Source organism: Ambystoma mexicanum, chromosome 2p (assembly GCF_040938575.1).
Source record: "Ambystoma mexicanum isolate Mex_15411 chromosome 2p, UKY_AmexF1_1, whole genome shotgun sequence".
In the NCBI taxonomy this organism is placed as follows: domain Eukaryota; kingdom Metazoa; phylum Chordata; class Amphibia; order Caudata; family Ambystomatidae; genus Ambystoma; species Ambystoma mexicanum.
In genome coordinates, this window is record NC_090923.1 from 485,291,393 (window position 1) to 485,310,132 (window position 18,740).

General features: G+C 48.4%; 1 long non-coding RNA gene across 1 annotated transcript in view; it reads right to left on the reverse strand.

The window, feature by feature from the left end:
- Nucleotides 1-551: 551 nt before the first annotated feature.
- LOC138566502 (uncharacterized) overlaps nucleotides 552-18,740 on the reverse strand; it is a 182,837-nt gene continuing 164,648 nt past the window's right edge. The window contains exons 2-3 of the long non-coding RNA XR_011301945.1: nucleotides 9,362-9,629; nucleotides 552-3,503 (exon numbers count right to left, since the gene is read on the reverse strand). This is a non-coding gene — a long non-coding RNA (uncharacterized lncRNA). The remainder of the gene's footprint in view (nucleotides 3,504-9,361; nucleotides 9,630-18,740) is intronic.

Genomic DNA, 18,740 nt, shown 5'->3' on the forward strand with positions numbered 1-18,740 from the left:
AAAGGAGGTCAACCACTCCAGGGCATGATCATGATGACCAAGTTATCACAGAGTTGAAGGATCCGGTTGGTGTGATTGACAGTATTGAAAGCAGAGGAAAGGTCAAGGATGATGAGGACAGAAGGAAGGCTGGAGTCAAGATTGGAGAGCAGATCTTCAAGGGTATTCAAGGGAGCAGTTTCCATTCCTCTGGCTGCTCTGAAGCCAGACTAATGGTCATAGAGACAACCAACAGATTCAGTATAGTGAGTAAGCTGGGAGTTGGCCAGATTGTCCAGAGGTTTGCCCAGGAAAGGAGTGATAGAGATTGGGCGATAGTTTGCCAGACAGCTGGGATCGGCAGAAGGCTTTTTGAGGAAGGGGTGCACAAGGAAGTGCTTGAGGAGAAATGGGAAAGATCTAGTGGCAAAAGAGTGATTGCAGAAATCAGCCAAGACTGGAGCAAGGGTGTCGATGTGGCCCTTGCTGGTTCTGGAGGATCAAGGGAGTGTTAGTCCCAAATATGTATTACTGCGAATAAATGAAGACACAGCAGTCACAAACAAATATATAACAACAGTTTATTGTCGCTTAAGCGGACCCAAATTCAACCATAAATGTGTACAGCCATAGAGAAGGTGAGCAAAGACATGGGGGAGTGAACATACTTTATACAATCTCAAAACACTTCAAATCCGCCCCAGTCCATCATGTGGTGATAGTTCATGACCTACAAACGTGGGTATTTTGCTATGGCAACACATGCTGCAGTGCTCTGTGTCATCCCTCAGACACTTTACTGTCTGGGAACAGAGCAGAGTGGGGTGTAGGAGTATATCTTGTTCTTAACACAAGGTAACATTCCTCACGCTCCATTATCTATGTTGTTTCTTGACTAAAAGGTCAATCCGGCATTTAGACTCGGTAGCTCAAGCTTTCAGAAATACACATGGCATGAATTGTGCTCCATTTAATCATCTAGTCACACTTTTACACAATTAGCCTCAGAAAGTCAGGAAGACAGGAATGCTCTTAAATTGCTGATGGTCTACGTTCATGCCAGCTCTTCAAGGCTCTAAGTTAAAGACAAACAATGTGCTCAGCATTTTTCACATTTCTGTGCAGCGGTATGTCAAAGAGCTTTTGGAGTGGTGATTTGTGAAGCTTTACCATGTTAGGAATGAAAACCCAGTAAAAGTGAGCAAAATGACCAAGATGGAGTTCGGATGGCGCGATTGCACGATTCAATGTGTGCCTGCTTAGGCCAATACAACATAATACAGAATTGATGTACTTTTACAAACCCTCCTTTTGGCCTAAGCCAACACGTTGCTAGTACTCTGAGATCATACATAATCACCATCATCAGAACACCTAGAGTCATCAGAGTGATATACATTGATAGCCATAAACGGTTTGATTGCAATATCTTGCACGATCAAGGCATTAGTCATATTGACAGGAGGATGATGACCAGGCCTCAATTTCATCAGAGATGTAGAAAAGCAATTACCTAGTATAGAACCTAGAACAGGCAAGCATTGTATGCAGCAGCAGAACAGGATTGCCCCAATGATAATAGCGAGTGCTGAGAATATTTTCCAACCCCAAGTTCTAAGCATGTTCCAAGCCCATGTTTCAATGTCCCAATCCCCTTCAGGCATTTGAACTTCAGAGCTCAGTATATGTATCCTTGTGTTAGCTTGAAACACAGTAGGGGAGGAGTCAGGTAGGTAGACACAACACGAAAACCATTCTATTTTGAAGAGCCACTAACTTGATGGCTCTATGTTCTAATGTCATGTTGAACAGTATGTCAGTTGTTTCATTGATAGTGTTCTCTAATACTCTAGCCAATCTCCTAATATCCCGAGAGTTTATTATTTGACCCCAAAAAGGAACCATGGCTTTTCCTACGTCTCCTAATACCTGGAGAGGGGTGTCATCATCTATTCCCCTCCTTGGCCGATGTTTCAATATGTCTGCAGTTGACGTGACATAAACCCCTGGCAATAGTATCCCCAAATAAAAAGTTCCTTTCCAAACTTTAGGTAGCCACGGATAAGCTTCTTTGCCACACACAAATTATATGGATCCCTCAATATATAAAGACCTATTCTCATTTACCAAAACTGCAGTGTTCACACATTTATCTGACGTGCCCATATACCGGGAACCTTATTTACGTAAACAAAATGGTACTGTGTCAGGATCATGGTTAATGGTGCAGGATGGAGGAATCGCTTCTCTATTTCCTACTGGTGACGTTCCAAATGAAATCATAGATTGATAGGGTCTAGCATTTTCTTGGTGGAGGCAATATTGGTTGTGCTTTTATGTGCAAAGACAGAACACCCTAGAGGTAACAGAACTAATCGGTCAAATTCTTTAATATTTGTTCCATCAAAGTTACCGGTGGCACTATCGTTCCATTTTCCAAACAATAGAGCTGTAAATGATGCATAACAGGAAGTTGAAAGTGGAAGTGGATAAATATACCAACCTAGAACTTTCTCATCGTGTTGTGGCAGGTGAGAACATACCCAGCAGTTAGTTTTGTTCAAAATCGCATGAGTGGCATTTCTGATCTGTATGAGTGCGTTGTTGTGATATCCCTCTCTATGTTTGAGATCAAGTGGATGAAGAGTGTGAGAGTGTACATAGAGAAGAGACAATGTGGTGGTACTGACAGTAGGCAGTAATATACTAAGCGGATGTGAACTGTCCAGATACCATAACACAGGTATTAATGTGATTACAACACACGCTACAATTGCTATGATTATAAACCTGTCCCTCGTGGACCATAGCCCTCTAGATATGGGCTTTCCAGTGGTAATGCTTTCCAAGTCCTTGTTTCTACGTGCCCCAAATACAGGCACAGTTTTCAGTGTCCGTTAATAAGCCTCACTGAAACAGGCTTTATAAGTTCATCCGTGGGTGGCACTTAACCACGTGGCCGATCTTTCTTGTAGTCTTCTTCTTACCCTGCCCCCCTCTACTCCTTGAAGCATTTTAGGGGGATTGGAGGGAAGGTCATTGGTATTGTGTGGGTGCAGCAATCATACCACACTTTCCTAGTCTACAAAAATGTCATTCCCTAACTACTTCTGTGGTCGAAGATTGTACCTTGTTGCTCCAAGTACAGAGTGGTCTGTGAACAAAGGATCAATAGCTGAAGAAAGTGATGAATTCTAAAGTTGTTTGGGCTCAAGATTAGGCTCAGGATCAGAATGGGTGCCCTCACTGAAAGGCACACTCCTGGTTTCAAGATCATCAACCCCCTCCTTAACCCACTTGTCGTGGGGCAAAGGCAAGGGCACTCATTTCAGGTGTGCCGCATGGATCAGGTGTCTTTTCCCCTTGACTGGGACAGCCGTCAGAGTAGCCAGCAGCACTTGATAGGGTCCTTTCCAATGAGCAGCAAGACTGGACTTCCTTTCGAAGTCCTTGATCAGTACGAAGTCACCAGGTCGAATGTGATGACCAGTTCCCTCGTATTTTTCGGGCAAAGCTGCTTGAACCTGTTGGTGAATCAAACACAGGTTTTGAGTCAATTGGTCACAATTATCAGTTAATAATAGATACTCAATGTCCAAAGGCTTTCTAGGTCTAGGTGTATTCCATATATTGGCAGTTCTCCCCATGACTATTTCATTCTCCCCATGACTATTTCATAAGGGGAAAGCCCTGTTCTTGTCTGGGCCGTAGTTCCCATAGACAGTAATGCTAATGGTAAGGGGTCAGGCCATTTCAGTTTGCTATGCGAACTCACCTTTGCTAGTTTGTTCTTAAGGATACCATTACGATGTTCAACCAAACAGGCACCCTGAGGATGTCTTGAGGAATGAAATCGTTTATCAATCTGTAGCGCCTTACATTCCTATAGTATGACAGCCACTATAAAATGAGGTCCCTTATCGGACCAAATTACTCTAGGTAACCCAAATCTAGGGAAATAATCTTTCAGCATCACTTTTGCAGTGGGTATGGCAGTGTTATCCTTCAAAGGGAAAGCCTCAACCCATTTACTGAAGGCACATATCACTACTAACACATACTTGTAGTTTTGGCATCGCTCTATCTCGATTAAGTCAAAGTGAAGCACTTCAAATGACATGGAGGGAGGTCCAAAACTACCCTTAAGTGCTGGTGTTCTCTTACCAATGTTGTGTTGCAAGCAAATCATACAGTTCTGAACTAGTCGTTATGTAATTTTGGGAATGTTATCATTATACCATCCTGGGTCTAAATGTTTACAAATACTCTTTGCACTGATATGGGCTGGCCCATGTGCCATAGTAACTACAGCTGTTACATATGCATCCACCTCTGTTGCTCATGGTCCACCCAACAGCCATCATCATCCAACCCTGCAGGTCCAGAACCCCAAAGTTCAATATCCTCTTTTGTGACTTCAGCCTGAATGTCCTTCACGCTGCTAACACCCTCCCCATCATCCCAGTTTCAGCAACCCACATAGCAGAATCTAGCACATACATGTGGTTCGTGGCATTTTGTTTAGCTATTTTGTCTGCAAATGCATTCCCTTTCCCAATGTCATCAGTCACCCTCTGGTGTGCTGCGCATTTCATTATAGCTAGGTGTTTGGGAAGGGCCAGTGTGAATAACAATTGCACTATCAAAGGACCGTGTTGAATCGTCGTACCATGAGATGTTAAAATTCCCCTTTCAGCCCATAGTTTTCCAAAGTTGTGAGCTACTCCAAAGGCGTACTGTCTATCAGTATAAACATTTACACTAAGGCCTTGGGATATTTCACAAGCTCTAGTCAAGGCAACTATCTTGGCAGCCTTATCAGAGTTATTTGGAATTTTCCTGCTTTAAATAATGGTGTCTATGGTGGTGATTGCATAGGCAGCAGTAGAAGTGCCATCAGGCAGCTTAAAACAAGAATGATCACAGAATAGCTCTCCATTAGCAGATGTCAATGGTGTATCATACAAATCAATCCTGCATTTGGTGTCTTGTTCAGTGACAAATAGGCAATCATGAGATGCGTTATTCATGCCGTCCTTGTTCAGAGGAGGCAGTAGTTCAGCTGGATTCAAAGAACAGCATCTCTTCATTTTGATGTGAGGTGCAAATAGGATCAACACATACCTTGTGAGTCGGGCAGATGTTAGATGCTGAGTTTGTGTTCTATTTAACAGAACATCTACTCAGTGAGTTACCATTACGGTTAAGGAGTAACCCAGAACCATTCCTTCACTTTGTTTGACTGAGGCAGCAGCTACAGACCTGAGACATTTCAGCAAAGTGCATGCAACAGGGTCTAACGTGGAGGAACAATAGCCGCACAGTCTGCTTCTTCCTCCATGTTCCTGTGTCAAAACAGCCAAAGTGCATCTGTTTCTCTCATGCACAAATAGGACGAATGCCTTCTTATAGTTTGGTGTTCCCAATATTGGCGCGGAACATAATGCCATTTTGAGCAGATCAAAAGCATCATGACAATCTGTATTCCAAGGTAACGGTAGAGAAACACCCGTCCCTGTCAGTGCTAACATTGGCTTAATCAAAAGTTAAAACTTTGAAATCCATTGTCTGCAATATGAAGCCATGCCAATAAAGGCCCTAACTTCTTTCTGCATATTTGGAACAGTCATACCAGAGATGCTTTGTATGTGTTCAAGTGCAAGATGACTACCTTCCTTCGACAGGAAATAGCCTAAATAGGCGACCGCCTGTTGACAATACTGGAACTTCTTCAAGGATGCCTGATGAACGTGGTCAGCTAGATGCTTGAACAATAAAACAGTGCCCTCCTTGCAAGCGCTTTCTGAATCTGCGGCAATAAGCACGTCATCAATGTACTGGATCAGTGTACAAGTGGAAGGCAAACCAAGCATATCGAGTTGTTCCTTGAGGGCCCTACTGTAAATGCTAGGACTCTGAGTATACCCTTGCGGTTTTCGTGTGAAAGTGAAAGAGCGTCCACCAAGGGAAAATCCAAACAAATATCTACTATCTGGATGAATGGGTATGCTAAAAAATACATTCTTCAGGTCGACGACCGAGAAATGCGTAGCAGGAATCATAGTTAAAATAATGGTGATATCAGGGACAATGGGAAACTGTGATGCTACTACTTTGTTGATTGCGCAAAGATCAATAACAAAATAGTAGGGTAGAGCATTGCCACTGTTCTTATAAACAAGCAAAACAGGGCTATTGCATGTAATACCAGAAATCTCTTCGATAACACCTTGATGCATTAAATCAGAGACAATACTTTTAAGTGTTTGTTCGCCCTCAACAGATACTTTAGACTGTGGAATGCGTGTTAATGTAATGCCGGATTTTAACACTATGCGGACTGGTTCCAACATCGGGTCTACCCACATCGCTGTCGTTCACTGCCCATAAATATGTAGGCACCTGGTGTAATTCACTTGGTAACGGTAAAGCCATAAATTGTGAGGTGGAATTCAGCTGGGGTGAAATGGTCAAATACACTACAACTGGAGAGCAGTCAATTACTGCGTGCAACTTCTTCAACAAATTTAATCCCAGCAGATTTTCACAGCAATTCGTAGTCAATAAAAAGGGGCATGAGTCAGTGAATGGACCCAAAGCTATTGGCATCAGTCGAGAAACCGGACTTATTACTGGAGCACCAGAAAACCCTACTGAAATGTTGTTTTGTCCTGACAGGGGAATGTCTGGAACCTAGATGTAGATGGTCAATGGAGCACTTCTGCGCTCCTCTGTCTACTAGAAAAGTATGCACCCTATTCCCGACTTTCATTTCTATGTAGGGTCCTTTCTGATCTATGGGAATATACATAGGTTCCAAACTTTGCTTTGGGTTGTCCTAGCGAAATAAAGCATAGTCGGACGTGAAATCTTCAGTGAAATAAGAGTGTGTAGTGTTGTCAAAAGTGTTCATATTCACAGTGTTTTGTTGCTGTGCCCCCTGATTACCCATATTGTTATCATGTGTTTGGTTCTGAGCAAACTGATTCCTATTCGGTCCTTGCACGCCATTACGTGTTCTCGGTCTTCTACTGAGCGTACCATTCGCTCTTTGCTGGAGGATCGGACACTGTGGCCTCCAGTGGCCTTCTTGCTTGCAATATGCACATTGGTTCATATTAACAGGCCCCTATTGTGGTATAAACTGTCCTCTTGGTTGTGTATTTCCACCCCGCGGCTCTCTCGCAGTTTGTTGCAAAAGCACCCTAGTTTTTAAATCTCCCTTTTTCTTCTTGATTTTCTCCTTCTTATTGTTAACTCTGTTCTCATAATACTGAGCCATATGGAGAACTTCAGATTGTGACTTAGTCTGCCATGCACTTTCAGAAGCAGTTACCAGGCAATAACCCTTGTACAAATGTGTCAACAAACAATCTCTTTCCAGGTTCCGTACTCAAATCCTGGCCACTGAAATCTGAAAATACCTGCTCAAACCTGTTGAAAAACTTGTTTGCTCCCTCTGTCTTCCCTTGCATGTATGCTATTAATTTGTCCCAAATAATTCTCTTTTCAGGCACCAAAGTCTTACGGTTAGTCACATTGTGGTTCAGTAACATTAATATGCTCTGAGGTGGTTTTTCTCTAGCTTTCCTAGACATAACGGCTAGTTCCAGTGCAGCCCAAGTATCGCCCATAGCAGGTTGATCGTCTACTGTCCTAATCTGCTTCCATAGATCTGCCAGCAAAATCACAGGGAATAATAAGTCGATGTCACCTAAAGTGAAAACCAACAAATTCAAAACAGATTCTATTTCTTTGTAGAATCCTGTAGGATTCTTCCTAATGTCTGGAATAGACTGTTTAAGAGAGTTTACTTCTTGCCGTGAGAATTGAACATGAACAAATTGTGAAATATAATGTGCTGGAGTAGTCGTGGCAGCTCCTCCATCAGCCCAGGTACCTCTACCTTCAGTACAAGAGTCAGAGGAACCTCTCTCATGGGTAGTTGTACAGTGGGAAACTCTGATAGTTTATTAAGAAGTAAAGCCAAATTGAGGGACAATGAAGTTAGCGCGGTGTCAGCAGAAAACACGCGCTTATCAATTACCATAATATCGGCGGGACAACACAATTTCCTCGTCAAGCATTCATCCTGTAGATATTCTACCATTACTTGTAATATATTTCTTTGCATAGCTGGAGAATATTGACTAAACGTGTCATGAATACCGATAGGCATAATGGAGGCATCTGAGATCCATCCAAGAGCGTCTCTCGTGCATATGCGCATTTCTTAACTGTTTTCGGTGTAGGAAAAAATCTTTTCTGCCCATACGATGTTTGTCGTGTACCTTGGTCCAATTTTATTTGATGCAAACGGTCAAGTTCATGTTTGAAGAAAAATTATTTCGATAAGTGTTTGCGTATTTTCAATGTGGTATCCCTAGTACAAGACAAATTAAAATCTCGTAATTCCTGTGGAACAGCTGAGTCAGTTAGATCACCCCAAATCTCAGATAGGTATAATCCCATTTGTTGTATCAACACCTTCTGTTCAGGAATACCTCCATGGTCTACTAAGGAGCACGGAATGTGGCTGCCTCGTTATCCCCTTCTATATACTTTTCTGCCCATTCCCGCAACTCCCTCTTACGTGCAAGATGTATTGTTCTACGTGTTACAATTCTCTGATCACTAGGTATATTTTCAGGTGTCAAAAGTGGCGTAGTAGAAGTAGTTGGAAGCGAAAGTAAGTCTTGTGCACTAGGTGGCAAAGGAAAGCATCAGAATGTGCATCTGGTATAGGTAATGGTGGCTGTGCTTGCAGTTGTGGTGGTACATATGGAGGCGGTGCAGTAGGGGATGTTTGTCTTTCAATCAATAATTTATTTATCAATTCATCAGATGCATGTAATTCTTTAGAAGGGTATAGTTTCCAATTAGAACCCCCTATCCATACTCCTGATAGCTTCTTCTTGCTTTTGCTGGTCATGCGCTAAAACTTTCCCAGCGTCAGTAATGTGTCTATGTGCATAGTTCTCTCTGCTTTTGAGGCGTTGGGCAGCTGGCCTCGCTTTTTTGCTCAACAATACGGACTCTATATGCTGAATTCTAGCCATCTCAAAACTCCCCAACTCTGGCCATTGAAGTTCCGCTTCATGTCTGGTTTGACGATGCCAAATACTATTAAACACTATAGCGCCTAAACCAAACTTTAAGTACATGTCGTTTGCCGGCGGCCCGTCAGGTGGCGCCGGTTGACTGTGTTCCAAACCATTCTGTTGTCTTCTCCTGCAACAAAGAGTTGCCCAACAAGATGACAACTTACTACAACCAGGCATTATGCAAGAGAAAAACAATTATTACCTGGCCAATATGCTGCACAGTATATTTCTAGTTTCCAAAACAAATATCAAGTACTGTCAGTTTGAAACAGACTCACCTGATTTCAAATGCCAAATTCCCCCATCAAATTGAACGAACCCCGCAGTGGCTGCCTTTGGTCCGGGAATCTCGCTGTGATGACCTCTGGGTGAAGCACAGCGAACAGAGATCGTAAGTAGCAGTCTGCGAGGAAGCGCGTCTCTAGGTGCAGGGGCCCCAGATACTCACTGATCTCGGTTCGTTAACTCCATCCTCGCAAATCGTGATGGGTTGTCATCGGGAGAGCCCCATGTTGGGTGCCCTCTGTTAGTCCCAATTATGGATTGCTGGGAATAAATGAAGACACACCAGTCACAAACAAATATATAACAACAGTTTTTTGTCGCTTAAGTAGACCCAAATTCAACCATAACTGTGTACAGCCATAGAGAAGGTGAGCGAAGGCATGGGGGAGTGAACATACTTTATACAATAGGAGTATATCTTGTTCCTAACACAAGGTAACATTCCTTGCGCTCCATTATCTATGTTGTTTCTTGACTAAAAGGTCAGTCTTCATTTGGACTCGTTAGCTCAAGCTTTCAGAAATACACATGGCATGAATTGTGCTCCTTTTAATCATTTAATAGCACATTTACACAATTAGCCTCGGGAAGTCAGGAGTCCGTAAGACAGGAAGGCTCGTAAATTGCTGATTATCTATGTTCATGCCAGCTCTTTAAGGCTCTAAGTTACAGACAAACAATGTGCTCAGCATTTTTCACATTTCTGTGCAGGGGCATGTTAAAGAGCTTTCAGAGTGGTGACTTGTGAACCTTTACCGCGTTAAGAATGAAAACCCAGGGGGGGCGTGGCTTGGCGGCCATGCGAGCGTGAGCTAGTCTTGGAGAGCTCCCACTCGATCCGGAGATAGATCCTGAAAAAGGCCGTAAATAGAAGGAAAACGACAGGGAAAAAGTTGGGGAAGGCATCGGAAAGCCCAGAGAACACGCAGAAGAAAGTTCGAAGAAAATCGGTGACGGAGAAGGCGGAAACGGAGAGCGCGAGATACGCGGTACCACCACGCAAAATGGCGGGCGCGTCTCGCTGAAAAGGCCGCTCGCCACGGAGAAGAAGGCGGGTGCAGGAGGAAGGAAGACAGGACCCGGGGGCGCCGCCGGCGGACAACCAGCCCAGTGAAGACCACCAAGCCGCCCGGGAGAAGGAAGAAGACCGAGATACGCACTGCAGCGATGTGCCGAGATAGAATGAGGAGGCGCGAACGCCCACAGACCGTAGCACAGGCCGCGGCAGAGCGGGAAGAGACCAGGCGAGCAGCAGCGCCCCCCCCCTGACAGTCAGCAAGGGGGGCTGGAGGTGAGGACGCCGAGGGCCCCAGCCGGGCACCCCCTGGAGGACTGGCCCCCCCGACAGTAGGCACGGGTGGCAGAGCCCGAGCAGAGGCTGGTAGTCGGGGCACCGGGAGTCACAGCCGGGGAAAAGAAGAGAGACCCCGAGGCCGGAGGACGAAGGGGGCGAACGGAGCGTTGGACATTCCCTTGAAGAGGTGCCTGGGCTCACAGCGGACGCAACGGATGGTGATACGTCCGTGACAGGCCCCCGCGGGAGACCAGTTTCTGCCAACACACACACTGGGACGGCGACGGACAGCAGGGCCACACCAGAGAGGTTGGTCGAACGCCCGACCCCGGGCACGCCCTGGGGATCATAGGATATACGTGGGAGGACACAGCCCACTCAAACAGTCTTGACAGAGACCCTGGAAGTGCCACGAACCACACAACGGGCGGGCCTACTCCCACACACACCTACACGGAAGAAATGGCCAGGGGCACACCACCCCACGGAAGACGGGGTGAGACCATCCGCACAAGAGGAAGACCACAGTAAAGACCCCGGCCCAACGCAACAACGATAGGCTACCATTACGAAACTGCAGGAGCAGGATCCGTATACTAGCATACAGCAACCGGAACCAACATGCCAGACAAACCAAGAGGTGGCAAGGGGAGGCAGACGGTCATGGAGTCATTTGCCCGCAAGAATGAAGATCAGCAGCCCGAGGCGGCTGGAATGGACACGGCAACGTCACAAGTGGCGCACGGAGAGATCAAACAGGTGGAAGGAAGTATCCTGGAGGCCATAGAAGCACTGAAGACCTCGATATAAGGCAAGCTGGATGCAGTAATCGTAGACGTGGGGCTGCTTCGGCAAGACACGAGAAACCTGGCGGAGAGAGTGACAACGGTAGAACAACAGGTACAGAGTAATACAGCGGATATGACCACCTCCCAATCACAAATGTCAGAGGCACTGGAACGCATCAGTACGCTAGAACGCAGAGCCGAAGACGCGGAAAGCAGGGCTAGGCGCAACAATGTACGCATAGTGGGGCTGCCGGAGGGGGAGGAAGGCAGAGATCCCACGAACTACATCGAGAACTTACTGATCCAAGCGGTGGGAGCCGGGACCCTGTCCCAGGGTTTCGTTGTGGAAAGGGCACATAGAGCATTAACTAAGAAACCACGCCCGGGGGCACCACCGAGGCCTATGATCGCAAAGATCATGAACTTTAAAGACAGGGAAAAAATCCTGGCGTTCTCGAGAGATGGTGGAGTCATAACCCGGAATGGAGCCAGGATAACCATCTACCCAGACTATACGGCTCTCGTGCAGAGGCAGAGAGCTCAGTTCTGGCCGACCAAAGACCGCCTTCGGGCTGCGGGCGTGAAGTTCATGCTACTATACCCGCCTAAGCTCAAAGTGTTACATAACGGAAGGACACAGATCTTTGAGACCACAGCGGACGCCCAACTGTGGATGGACCAACAAGGGTTCCCGCAGCCGGAAGGGGGGAACAGACGGAACAGAGAGGTGCCCCGCCGCGGCAGAGAAGGAGATTGAAGACGGAACGCAAGACCCAGGCGGCCGACAAAACTGGGCGAGACAAAATCTGAGGAACACTGCAGCGAGCCGCAGGTTGCTACACCACCTCACTGCAACTAATCTAAAGACAAAACGGGAAGAAGACACAAGGATACTCCCTGTGGAAGAGTGAAAGAGCAGGATAAACAACAGCTCACGAGTTCAAGGCCTAAACCAAAGAATTATACTGGGAGCACAAGACTTCTGGAACTGGACCGCCAAGACCCACAGTAGGAACCCCAAGCAGAGACAATGTTTATAGTGCCAGTTCTAAGGCACTACGCCGCGACAAGTGCGCCTGAGGGAAAGAAGGCGGCACCTGGAGAGCGGTGGGGCCCGAGCAGGGGGAGGGAGGCTGGGCGTTTGTTGTTGTTGTTTCTAGTTACCGTTGTTAGGAGGCTAAGTTTGCAGGGTGAAGGCATGAGGGAAAAAGGACATGGCAGACAAAGAAACCACGGCGAAGGCACGGAAGGTGGACATGCGGGGCAGACCCCGGGCGCCAGGGGGCAGCGAAGCGCACTGAAGGAAAACACCAATAAAAAACCGAATCCGAGAACCGCAAGAACAGCTAAACCCCGGGGAAACGCAGGAGAAGGAAGACGTGTGAACGACACAAAGTATCACAGGAGAGACGCGGGACGAGGACCCCCGGAAGAGGCACGCCAAGAGGACGTGAAAGTATACGGGCCCATGGGACGGAGGGGGCCACTAACGCCTGCCCCACAAGAACCGAAATGACCTAAACATCGTCACATGGAACGTTAGAGGGCTAAATGCATACGTCAAGAGGCTGAGGGTCTACACCTGGTTAAATAAAACGAGAGCCCACGTTGCAATGCTGCAAGAGACCCACCTGACGGTCGGAAAACAAACCAAGGTGGCCAAGAAATGGGGAGGTCAGATGTACAGCTCAACGTACTCTAACTACGCAAGGGGGGTGATAACTTGGATCGCTCCGAGCACCCCATTCCAGCTCATCAACCAGGAAAAAGACACTGAGGGTAGGGTCCTGATTGTCCACGGAATGCTGGAAAACCGGGAGGTGTGCCTGGTGAACACCTATGCCCCCAATCATGATGCAACAGCCTTCTTTGAGTCACTCACGCCCCGGCTGGCCCCTTACAGGAATGCTACGATCATCTGGGCTGGAGACCACAATTGCACATTGGAACCCCGACTAGACAGGTCGGACGACAAGCATAGACGACCAGCGCCACCAGCACGGAGGTTACGGAAAATACTGGATCAGCTGGAACTGGAAGACATCTGGAGGAAGGTACATGAGGGGGAAAGGGGATACACACATTACAGTGCTCCGCATGGGACATTCACGCGAATTGATTACCTTTTCACGGGAAGGGAAACACTAGGCGAATTCACTGGGGCACATATACATGCACGAACCCTGTCTGATCACGCCCCCCTGGGAGTCACATGGGCACATACACACAGGGGGGCCCCCACGCCCACTTGGAAACTAAGGGCAGAAGCACTGCTGGACGGGGAATTCCAGGAACATATCCAAAGCACGATAGAAGACTACTTTGAGCATAACTCGGGTAGCGTGGACAGCACGGTGACGATCTGGGAGGCCCTTAAGGTGGTGGTCAGAGGTGCGGCAATGGGGAAGACGGGAGGACTCAGGAGGGAAACCCTAACACAACTGGATGCGTTAGAAAGGAAGATTGAGAGGGCCGAGAAACGGGCGGGGGAGAACGGAGGAGAGCAGGATGATCTTACCACCCTGCGGCAACAGTGCATGGTGACTTGGGAAAGACTAGGGGGCCTAGATTATGGGAAGTACATACAGAGGCTGCACGCAGAGGGGGGTAAGCCCGGCAGGCTCCTGGCCTGGCTAACCAAACAGGAGGCCAAGCGGGAACCAATTAATGCAATCCAGAATAGTCAAGGGGGGGTGGTAAGGTCCCAGGAGGGTATAAACGAGGTGTTCTCGCAATTTTACGAGAAGCTGTACACAGAGGTCCAAGAGTGGGAGGAGGGGGACCTGGAGGATGCCTTCGCGGAAATCAGGCTCCCACAACTCACCGAGGAGCAGACCCAAATGCTGGATGCTCCCCTCACAGTGGAGGAACTGGCGGAAGTAATCACTCAACTGCCGACAGGGAAGACCCCGGGGCCGGATGGGCTACCGGGGGAATTCTATAAGAAGTACAGAGACAGTTTAGCCCCTAGATTGCTGGAAACATTGGAGGAGGCATATGAGACGGGGAGGCTCCCGAATAGCATGTCGGAATCCATTATAGTGCCAATACTTAAACCAGGGAAACCACCCCTCGAGTGCGGGTCTTATAGACCAATTTCCCTGATAAACCAGGACTCCAAGATCCTGACAGCGGCATTAGCTAACCGGCTCAAGAGAGTGATACCCACCCTGATCCACACTGACCAGACAGGGTATGTACCTGAACGGAACACGACATGGTATCTCCGGAGACTCCATTACGTCATTGATAGGACTAACCAAGTAGAGGGGGAGTGCGCAGTAGCTTCACTAGATGCGATAAAAGCGTTTGATTCGGTGAGCTGGGACTGGCTCTTCGGAGCACTCGCCCACTTTGGGATAGGGCAGGGGTTCCTTAGATGGATAAAGCTGCTCTACAAAGACCCGAGAGCAAGGGTCAAGACGGGTAGGCTTGTCTCCGGGGAATGGAGGATAGGGCGAGGTACGAAACAAGGGTGCCCGCTATCACCAATGTTATATATTCTAGCTTTGGAGCCATTCGCGGTTTTCCTAAGAACGGATTATATGGATACGGGCATAGCGATTGACGGGGTGACACACCAGATATCGATCTACGCAGACGACATACTGCTCTACGTCCAGAACCCACGCACCCATCTGCGAGATTTACTTGAGGCACTAGGAGCATTTGGTAGACTATCGGGAATCACTGTTAACAGGGAGAAATCCTCACTGTTCCCCCTGGCGGGCCTGCGAAAAGTGCCACCAGATCAACTGCCGCACCTGGGCCTCACATGGACCCCGACCACCTTTAGATACCTGGGGGTGGACATTTACCATGATACCACGGACACACACATAGCCAACACGCAGGCGGCCCTGAACAAAATTGAGCACGCCATGCAGTTCTGGAAGACCCTACCACTGGGGATGATAGGTCGAGCGGCCTTACTGAAGATGACGGTCCTGCCCCGGCTCCTATATTATTTTACCAATATCCCTTACAACATCCCGGGAGCTTTCTTTAAACGCTTGCACACCTTGGTGAGGACCTTCCTGTGGGGAGGGGGGAGAAACAGGGTAGCACTGACTACACTACAGAGGAGCCACGAGTGGGGGGGCATCAAACTCCCAGACTTTTTGCATTACTTCTTAGCGGCACAACTCCAATTTGTGGTGAGATGGCTGGGGGAGGATATTTCCATTGACGCAATTCTTCTCCGACCAGCACTCAGGCAATATTACCTGAGGGAACTCCTGTGGATGCCAGCCGCCCAGGCTAGGGCTCTTCCTAACATGGCCCAGCTGCGCCGAACGCTATGGGAAAGAGCCTGGAAGACGCAAGGCATGCAGGACCCCTGCTCGAGACAGATCCCCTTGGCGGGTCTGGTAGAAACCCGCATAACAAGCCTGGCCACGTACAGGGCACAATGGGAGGACAAGGGGGTAGCCCAAATAGGGGACCTGTGGCAAGAAGGACAGTGGGTCGGATTCCAGTCCCTGGTGGAGGAGCAGGAGGTGCACAAGGGCCAGTTCATCCTGTACAACAGCTTAGTACAAGCAATAAAGAAGAGGTGGGGAACCATGCCAGAGGCGGAGGCAGAGGATACTGGGGGTGCGCTGGATACCTGGTATGACATTTCTGAAGGAGGACACACCGTGTCCAGACTCTACGAGCAACTACTGGGTTCCACTAATAGGAAGATACTGAACGTGCGGTCAAAGTGGGAAGAGGAGCTCCAGCAGCCCTTCCAGGATGGAGAATGGAATAGAACCCTCCAATACACGAAAAAAGTTTCTAGGAATGCCAGGTTCAGACAGCTGCAAATCTACATAGTCCATAGAGCATACCTAACTCCCAAAAGAATGACGAAGATGAGAAAAGGACAAACTCCCAGCTGCCCACGCTGTCGGGAAGAACAAGCAGACATGGTGCACATGTTCTGGTCGTGCCCCAAAATAACAGGGTTCTGGAATATGGTGAAAGATAAAGCGAGGACGGCAGGAATCCATATGCAAGCCTGGTCACCTAGGTCTTATATACTGGGCCTGTTCCCGAGGGGGGACAGGCAGATGGCACACGTGGCAAAAATGAAAGACCTGATGACGATACTGGCGAAGCGCCGCATAGCAATGGCATGGAACACGAGCGAAGGACCCTCGGCGGCGGGCTGGTGGGCAGATCTACAAAAATGGGCGAAAGCTGAAACGACTGTCTGGACGAGAGCCACACAGAGGGGAGAAGGCAATAGCGGAGCCAGAATACTGGCGTGGAACACCCTGGTGCAGGACCTGTTCGGAGACGGGGTGGAAAACAACAGGAGTGACTCAGATGACTCGGAAGGAGGACAGGCTGGCCCGCCCATGCCCGGGGACGGAATATAGACCAGAGGGAACACAGTGAGTGGGGAGGAGGCGGCCTGGCCGGGGCCGGAGCAAACAATGGACAATATAGACACAACTCCAAGGTGCCAACACATGTGTTCACGGACAAGGAGAGGCCACTCCCAGGGGAGAGAGAGGGGTGGCCGGGTCGATGGTTTCTCTGTTATGAACTTAATAACCTTTGGCGAGTGGCCCATGGCGGTAATGGACCACGGACATAAGCAATTGCCTTCAAGGGGAGGGGGGGAATGGGGGGAGTTGGGAATGCACTTTACCTCTTGTTGTAAAACCAATAAAAAGAAGTTAAAAAAAAAAAAAAAAAAAAAAAAGAATGAGCAAAATGACCAAGATGGAGTTCGGATGGAGCACCTGTTTGGACGACATTTTCATAGATCGGACTTGTCTAGAAACATCGTCAGGTGTTAATAGAGGGAAAGAGGAGAAAGGCGAAAGAGAGGGAGAGGCGGCCAGAGGGAGGCTGAGAGAGGGATAGGAGGAGAGCACAGACAGGATGTCCTGAGTTTTCATGGTGAAGTGAAGCCAGAGCTGTGCAGAGGGCCTGGGTGAGAACAGGAGAGGTTGAGACTGCAGAAGGATTGCCCAGCTGCTTGCAGATTTTAAAGAGTTCAACTGTGCTGTTAGAGACCATAGAGATGCAGGCTTGGATGTGGGCTCTCTTCTAGAATAGGACAGAGAGTCTGTATTGCCTTTGGAGAAGGCCGCAGGCCAGTTTGTAAGAGGATGTGCCCGAAACCGTCCACTTCCTCTCAGCCGCCCTACACTTGCGTTTCAGGGTGGCGAGGTCGGAGTCATACTAAGAGTTGCACTTGGAAGTAGGCTTCAGATGGATTCTCATGACAGGGCAAGGGTGTCCAGTGTATTGGAGATAAGAAGATGCAGGTTAGAGAGGGGTGTGTCAGAGTGTGAGCCAGCCATAGGAGTAGGTGAAGCAGAGAAAGTAGAGGCAAAGGCATCCACTGAAACACACTTCAGGGGCTGAATGACCGAGAAGGTAGGTGGCAGTGCTGCGGTGGCTTTGCCTGAGGGATAGAGAGTTTCAGGTGAGAGGAAAGCAGAAATTAGTCAGTCCAAGAGAGGAGGGGGGAGAGGGTCTGAGGAGATGAGAACATCCAAGGTGTGTCTGGCAGAGTGTGTCTGACCAGAAGGTAGAATGGAGAGAGAGAGAGAGAGTCAGAGGTTGCGGAAGAGTCCAGTGGAGGGATTAGAAGCATCCAGGTGGATATTGAGGTCTCCAAGGAGGAGAAGTTGAGAGGTAGAGGCAAGGAGAGAAGAGAAGAGAAGATGAGAAGTCAGCCCACTCTGAGAGGAAGAGGGCAGCCTGGCCGGGTGGCCTGTAGATGGTTGCCACAGTCAGAGAGAGGCCAGGAGAGATAGAGAGCCTGCATATCAGGCATTCAAAGGCAGAGTAGGCCTGTGTAGGAATAACAGATGTAGGGCATGCTGTGGAAAGATCAGGGGTACTCCACCTCCAGGACAGTTGGTTCTGGGCTCAGAAGGGATCTTGGAGCCATCAGGAAAGAGATTGTCAAAACACGTGACAGAGCTGGCCTTGAACCATGTCTCGGTTCCAGGTCCAGTTCTTCAAGGAGGTGACAGATGTCAGAGGAGTATTTGACAGCAGAGCGAGCATTGAGTGTAGCATCGTGGAGCAGCTTGCCCCATTTGAAAGACTTCTGAGGTGGGGTACAGGCTTGAGGTACCCCCAGCGGAAGTTGTAGAGGGGCACGAGGTTGGGCGGAGGAGGCAGCAGGAGGTGGCATAGTAGCCGGAGGTGGAAGGTGCCAGGGAGGCTGCCGAAGGTGCTAGGGGGGCAGCGGAAGAAGGGTGAGGCAGATAAGTCAAAGAGGTGCTAGTGGAAGTAGCCTAGTAGGAGTAGCAGGAGACGGAAGAAAGTTCATATGAT